This window comes from Galeopterus variegatus, unplaced genomic scaffold, assembly GCF_000696425.1.
Source record: "Galeopterus variegatus unplaced genomic scaffold, G_variegatus-3.0.2 Scaffold14, whole genome shotgun sequence".
Classification (NCBI taxonomy): domain Eukaryota; kingdom Metazoa; phylum Chordata; class Mammalia; order Dermoptera; family Cynocephalidae; genus Galeopterus; species Galeopterus variegatus.
The window spans coordinates 142906-151142 of NW_007726125.1; the positions used below are offsets into that span (position 1 = coordinate 142906).

General features: G+C 42.6%; 1 protein-coding gene across 1 annotated transcript in view; it reads right to left on the reverse strand.

The window, feature by feature from the left end:
* Positions 1-8237, reverse strand: part of PLIN1 (perilipin 1) — a 24444-nt gene that overhangs the window by 5368 nt on the left and 10839 nt on the right. The gene's annotated exons all lie outside the window — the stretch shown is intronic.

An 8237-nucleotide genomic window follows, 5' to 3' on the forward strand; every position in this document is an offset into this window, starting at 1 on the left:
ACCCCGCCCGCCCGGGCGCTCGGGGGCGGAGGCGCTGGCCGGGCGGCGCCGCGAAGTCGGCCGCAGACGGGGCGGGGCGGGGACGCGGGCGGCGAGAAAGGGGCGGGGCCTGAGCCTGAGCGGCCGGGCCTGGGGAAGGTGCAAGTGTCCTCGTGGTGGCATCTCCGTATTTCCTAGAAGTCTTCACACTGGACACCAGACAATCCTGTCCTCAGCTCAGAGTCCCTTCTTCACCCATCTGTGTCCACTTCCAGTCCCAAGCCACCCCCATTGCGAAAAGAAAAAAAAGAAAAAAAGCCTCTCCACATTTAAAAAACACTTTCTCAGTTCTGACTCTCGTTTGCTCACATTTTAGCATTTCTGAAATTGAGCTGCATCTAACAGTCATTGTCAAGGGAAACTGGCATCAGGAGAAGCAGGAGAGGTGATATGGGGGTGTCCGCATGTATCCTTGAGGAGAAGGTGTCCTCACCTCTGAGACCTCTGATGAACTGTCTGCTTTGGGAGCACCATGCGTGGTTGATTTCAATTAAAATATGGAAACACGTTTGTCATTTAAAATGTCATTAGAAAAACTGAACTCTAATATAGTAGCAAAATGTAATTTATCTAGTGTTAGTTTCGGGGAGATGGAGAAAAGGGAGAGAGAGACCCGAGCCAGGTACTATTTCAGCCAAGAGGCTTTATTCCACCAACGTGGAGGGGAGACTGAGTCAGATCAGTTCCCCAGAACAGAGGAAAGCAGGAGATTTATAAGCCGTTGAGAGTTCTGTCGGAGTAATGGGCAATTCCGAAATCAGTGGTGTGCAAGGTGACACAGCCCTTGTGGTCCGCTAACATCTGGTCGGTTAGGGCACAGTCTTCTAATTAGTGTCGCCCCTATTTCAGTACAAAGCGTTCCAGCGGAAGCCAGCTAACGCGGCCCACAAGACGTCCCTTTGATGACAACGGTCATGTCTACCCCTTCCCAGGAGAGGAATTTCGATGCCCCCTTCCTGGAGCAGAAAAGGGAAAGGGGAGGAGGAGAAGGGTGGAAAGTTGCCTGACCTGGCTGTGCTGATGTTAAACTAGCCATGAGGCCTAAGATCTAGAAGATTAACTGTCATAGGTAAAATAATTAAAGCCTGTAGAAACTGCCAGGTCTCTTCAGACAGATCTACATTAGGAAACTCCCAGCCTCAAGGAACAGAAACCACACGTTGAGGTGGCTTGAACAATAAGGCCATTTGTTATCTCAGCTCACAGTGAGACCCAGAGGGAGGGCTCCTGGCCAGGTCGCGTCAGCGGCAACATTACCCAGGACCTGGCTTTTACATCTCTGCTCTCTGCCCTCGCCTTCAGACACCAGACATCAGAGGAAGAGAGCACCGTGTCAGGGGACGTGCTCTTTGGGTCAAGGCATCTTTCCCAAGGAACCCTACTGCTTTACCTCCCATCTCACGTACCATGTGGCTTAGACCTGTCCATCCTGAACTCATCACTGTCAAGGGGGAGGAATTACTGTCATGGGCCAGCAATACCCATGTGAGACGACATGGATATTGGGAAGTCATCCACAACGTCCTCAACCATGTCCTAGAATTTTCAAATAGGATAGCATGGCCAATTGATCCGTGTATCACGAAAGGCCATCATTCAGGTACCAAACATTTATCTATCAGAAGCTGCCAGAGCTGTGACACATCCTACAATATAAAATTCAATTAAGGAGAAACTACAAATTCAAGCAATGGGAAAGCCATGTTCTCTGATGTGCTGCAGAATTAGGATGTTGGTCCCAAATATTCTTTTTTTTTTTTTTTTTTGGTGGCTGGCTGTTATGGGGATCCAAACCCGTGATGTTGATATTATAAGGCTGCATTCTAACCAGCTGAGCTAACCAGCCAGCTGTGGTCCCAAATATTCTAAATCACCTGGGGTCCTGAGCAGGAATGGCACAAAGCAGCCTGCCACCATGATGACTAAAGAGATTCATTTAAATTCTCAATGTGAAGAAGCTGGAAACTAAACTTTGGATCTTCATGTGTAAATGTAATAAAAGGTGATAATGATTGATTGAATGTCATATTTGTGTAGGAGGTACAATAATTATAAGTATAGTTATTAAGTTGCAGAGAAAATAAAATTAAAACTTTTAATACAATTCTTAAAGAATTTTGTTATGTTAGAATTCATTGGAAATAATGTGAATTCATGACTTCAGAGACAAGCACCTTTTTTCTGTTTCTTACTGTAGTTGTGCAATGTTTTTCTATCACTAATACCCACATGGAACAATCTGGAATGAATACCCCAGTGCCCAAATTTTGGTCTTTATCATTATTCCTCATTTAAAGTGATTTCCATGTATTAGGTCAAGAACTGGAATAACTTTTTTTTGTGGTCAGAAAATTCAAATGCTTTTAAAATGTCTGTTGTAAGCCTGAAAGGACAAAGGCCCCAACTTAAAGGGATTCCTACCAGCCAACATGTGACAATTTGAGCATCAAAGGACAAAGATTAATTATAGTTAGTTGAAACAAATTGAGGCTGTAGAAATTCCTCTTGTGGAATTTGACTAGCTGATTTTATTACTTATATGGAAAAGCAAAGCACCAAAAGTTGCAAAGACATTCCTACAGAGGGCATTATGGGTGGACTTGCACAAACAGATATGAAAATATATTTGAAACTATTGTAATTCAGACAATGTGTTAACGCCAAAATAATTGACAAATAGGACACATGTTTGGAAACTAGATCTATGACAGAGCTGACAGTGCAGATCAGTGGAGGAAAACCGAACTATTCAATACATCAGGCAGAACCTGGTCCCTTGGCTCCAACTAGATGCAGGAAAACAAACATCATACAGGCATCAGAGATCAATAGGTCAGAAGCTTCCAGCTGATTTCCAAGAGGGCTCTTAAAATTCCTGCTGTATATAATTCAATTAGGGAGAAACCAAAAATTCAAGCAATTAGGAAATATATAGGACAATCAGTTATCCATGTGAAGGAAAAAAATTGGGTCCCTACTTAAATCATATGTAAAAATTAATTACACGTAAAAATCAAAACTATGAAAGCATTAGAAGAAAATCATCATGGGGAATTTCATCAGAGGAAGGTCATCATGATTTCATGGTAGGAAAGAGTTTTTAAAACATAACTCAAAATTGCAAGCCACACAGGGAAAAAATGGTAATTTTGACTAAATTAAGAACTTTTGTTCATCAAAGGAATGAACAAAGAAACCATAAAGAGAATGAAAAAACAAGCTGCAAGCTGATGAAGATATTTGTGACACATGTAGCTGATATAGGATTTGTATCCAGAAAATACAAAGAAACGTCTAAAAATCAGTGAGAAAAAGAAAAACTTACTTACCAATAAATAGAAAGATGCTTAGAAGTTTTGACAGACATTTTTCAGAAGGGGAAGAACAAATATTCAATAAACATAATAAACAATGTTCAATATCATTGCTAATCAGAGAATTAAATCCATAATGAGATTTTATTTCGTTCTCATCAGATTTACAAAAATGATAAAAGTAGGCAGTATCAGGTGCTGGTGAGGCAGTTGTGTACGAGGGCTCATATGCTTCTAGTGAGAACGTAAATCAGCACAACTACTTTGGAGGACAATTTGTCAGTGTCTAGTTAATGATGCACATACCTTATCATTCAGGAATCCCAGTCTTAGTCATATTCCGTAAGAAACTCTTAACAATAATATTCACTGCCACAAAGTATGTAATAGTAAAAATATGAAACAGCTCAAATGTCTATTGACAGGACAGTGATGTGGCAGAGATTACAAATTGCCCCCATCCCTGGGATTCGCTTGCCCTCCTTTTAGGACTCCTGATTTTTAACTAGACGCTTAGCCTCTCCAAATGAAAACTATATTTCCCAGCCTCCTTTTCAGCTAGGTGTGGCCATATGACCAAGTTCTGCCCGATAGGTTTTAAGCAGAGGTGGTGTGTTTAGTTTCTGGTAGTGGGCATGCAATTCTCCTTCCCCCTTGCTCTTTTCTGTGGTTGGAACACGGAATTGATGGCTGGGGCAGGAGCAGCCATATTGACTCATGAGGTGACTTTAGGAAAGGAAATCACTCACAGCAGGACAACAAGGTGAAAGGAGCCTCAATCTCTGTCACTGTGGACTGCTATCCCACTCTGGACCATTCATCTCTGGGCTTTTTTACATGAGAAGGAAATAAACTTCTATCACGTTTAAACCACTGTGCACTAGTTTGTATTATTGTTCAGCATATATTTGCGCCTTTCCCCTTCCCACTGTGAAAGAAGTCTACTTCTCTGCCCCATTGATGTGAACTTGGCCATACAACTTGCTTTGGCCAATGGGTTGTGAGTAGATGTGATACAACCAGAGGACTTGTGGTGAAACTTAGTTTTCATGCTCTAGTGATTTGTAGTGAGAAGAGCATGCCCCAGATAGCCACTGACCCCTCACCCTGAAGGCCAGAAATAGCACCCCTGGAGCAGAACTGAACCCATGCAGCCTAGAAGCCAGGTTCAGCTGATCCACAGGCTGAAGCAGAGCCACTGGGAATGCCATAGTGATGAACAGAACCACAGTCCACCTGCTGACCCACAAGCGTAAGAATAATTGCATGTTGTTGCAAGCCACTGAGTTTTAGGATAATTTGTTATGCAGCAGGATGATGGCAAAAGCTGACTAATATACATTGTTATTGGGGGCTTTCTATTTTTCAAAACGTAATCAATTCTAATACAAACGTCTAAATAAATTACAACATACTTATATATATATATTTATTAAATATAAAAATATACCTTTATAATAAAAAGTCTAGTGAAAATGAATGAATCTCAGAAATGTAATTTTGAGTGAAAAAAGCAGGACTCAGAATAATGCATATAATTCCACTTAAAGTCTAAAGCATGCAAAAGTAAATAATCTTGTATTGGAGTATACACATAGAAAGTAAATCTATAAAGAAAAGCAAGGGAATGGTAAACACAAATTTCGGGATTGTGGTTGGTGGTGCAGAGGGAATGTGGTGAGTGGAAGAAGGGTCCAACAGCATGTCCTAGATGGAGAGCTGACTGTACAAGCTCTGTCCCCTCTCTGTATACAGGAACCTCTGGTTGATCCCACTAACCATAATGAGATACTAACTAGGTATGTAGACGTTTCCATTGACTCAGGGTTTATAGAAATGTTTAGAAGAATTTGACTTTTAAGGGCCGGCCCGTGGCTCACTCGGGAGAGTGTGGTGCTGACAACACCAAGGCCACAGGTTCGGATCCCATATAGGGATGGCCGGTTTGCTCACTGGGTGAGCGTGGTGCTCACAACACCAAGTCAAGGGTTAAGATCCCCTTACCGGTCATCTTTTTAAAAAAAAAAAAAAAAAAGAATTTGACTTTTAAGTTTGTAATAGACATTTAAATATTTGAAATAATTTGATTTATGCATTTTTATGTTTTGATTAAGTATAAATTATTTAAATGCTTAGGAAATTATACATAAGACAATGAGCATCACAGCACAAGCTGTAGTGGTCTCTCTCTATGCACAGAAGTCTCTTGAACATTAAGATCCTAGACAATTATGGGGGGAGAAAAAGTGGTAAATAATTGCCCAGATAAATGTGTGATATTGTCTTTCATGGTTCTTTTTTTCACCTCCAAAAGCTGCAATTGAGTTGCAGATGCATTTTGTAAGCTGGGATAGAAGGCATGGGGTATTTCTCTGCAGAGGGATGTTGGGCATTCCAGTGTGAAGTAGAGGGCTTCCCTAGATCCTGAACTACCAAGCATACTGAGTGTGGATGTGCCTTCACATCCAGTTGACCAAGAGGGTTTGCCAAAGTGATGCCTCAGAACAGAGAAAAGTCCCCCATCAAACCTAGAGCCAAGGAAGCAAATTTCTGCCATGTAGAGGAGCTACTTTGCCCTTGTTTCTGGCCAAAATGTATACAAAAATGTGTACTGAGGCTCAGGCTCAGAGCACCTTGTTACCTAAGAGATTGTTAATCATAAAAAGAGACTTAAAACTTACACTACTTGTTTCCCAGGCTGTCCTATTCCATATACTGGCCAAGGTCCAGAGTTGGGTGAGGGGTTCAGGCCTAGCAAGCAGGCAAGTTGACTGCTGCAGCCCTGTCCAGGTCCAGCTCTCAAGGATTGCTGAGAGAGCAGTTTCTCTGCCTACTAGAGCACGGCCTAGCAGGAGGAGCCACAGGACTATGGAGGAGTGGATAGCTAGGAGTGTGGTTTCTGGAGCCCCAGGAAGAAAGCAGCACAGGTGGGTGAGGCCCAGAACAGGCAGTTGTTTCTCTCTGCACATCCAGGCCTGAGGTCACTTCTCCAACAGCTGTCCACAGGAGCCCTGCTAGGACTTGGCTGGGCTCTGTCCCCTCAGCCCTGTCTTATCAGCTTCTAATGGCCCCTCCTGCCAGATCCATACATCCCCTCACCCCCAGGGAACGGCTGGGTGTGGTATGCATTGCAAGGGGTGGGGGGCAGACACAGCTAGCTCAGGGTCCTGGTCATGTCTACTGTGTATGTCCGCCAGCCGCTCTCCTGTCCCAATTCTTGGCATCCTCAGACTCCAAAATCATGGATCAAGATTCATTACACCAAAGGGCTGCCAGGGCCCCAGAGTCACTTTCAGGGAGCTGGGCTCTCGGATGTGCAACAGAGTGGGGGCCAAGAGGGTGCTCATGGGTCTGAGGGGGACCGATAGGGGACGGGTGTATATACGGATGTCTAGAAGGACTGACAGAAGTGTCATAATTATCTGTGCACATTTTTGTGGCTGCAGATGAAAATAATAGAAAAACAGGTTTGGTATGGAAGGCTACTTAGCATTACCTATCAATATTTAAAATGTAATACTCTTTCACCCAACATGTCATGGTTATAAACTACAAACTTATCTTATAGATATATCCACAAATGTACACAAGACATTTTTGATAAGGACATTTATTACAGCACTGTTTGCAGTAGCAAAAAAAATTGGAAACAACCTAAAAGTCCATCATTAGGGAACTGGTTAAATCAAATATGGCACATCCATATTATGAAGTACTCACTCTGTGGCCATTAAAAAGAGCAAGCAGGATTTATGATGCTGACACAAAAAGGTCTCTAAGATGTATTTTAAAGTGTAAATAGCAGGTGAATATAGCATCCCACAGCTTGTGTTAAGTGAAGGTGGGGAGTATATGCATGTTACACTCAAACCAGAAGAATACACAAGAGAGTTTTGGAAATAGTCAAATGTCATTTGCACCATGTTGTTTTTGTTTGTTTGTTTTTATTGAATCAAAATTGATTATACATATTTTGGGGGTTCAACATTGAGATATGTTGATCAAATCAATATTACTAGCATATATATTGTTACAAATCGTAATTATTTTTTATGCCCCTTGTCCAATCTCTCACCATGGTCGTTTTTATGAAGAAGAACCAGGGAACTCAGGGAGAAAGACACACATTCTTTTGCAATGTTTGAAGTTTTAAATTATATGTGTGCATCTCTTAAATTTACCAAATTAACATTTCCAAAAATAGGGATTGGAATAAACTGCGCTATAGAGTCTATGTACGTGGTCTATAGAGTATAGACTACATCAGGTGAAAGGTCACCATTGTCGTGCCCTAGCATATGGGGGTGCCAGCATTCAAAAGAGTGACTATATAGGTGGAAGGTGGTAACTACACAAATGGAAATGTGGATGTGAGCAAGAAGGTGGCGCTGCAGAGGACAGGCCTGGGACTCAGCCTGCGCAGGGTAGGGGCTGCTCAGAAAGCGACACTAATATTCTAAATAAACACACAAGAGCTTTTGCACCTGATTATCGTTGCCTTCAAAGTAGTCTGCTGAGAGCCTCGATAATCAAAGTAGTCTGTTGAGAGCCTGCTCTGAGCTCAGTGCTAAAAGTGTGTCAAGAACACCATCACAGAGTGGAGACACATTACTCATTGGTGACAAATTTTTGTCCACAGAGGATGGATCTGAATTTTGGAAATAGCCGAATGTCATTTGGCCACAAGTTTGGTTAAAGAAGTGAGAGATCAAGTGAGGCAATAATTCCTTTAGTAAAAAACAAGCCATAGAATCAGAGCAGGCTCTGACGGCTAAGACCTAAAAGGATGCTGAAAAAGTGACGAGTGCCTTCAGCACGGTCGGGGCGAGGCTCGGGGTCCCCCGGGGGGGGGGGGGGGGGTTTTTGGGGGGGGGGGGGGGGCTA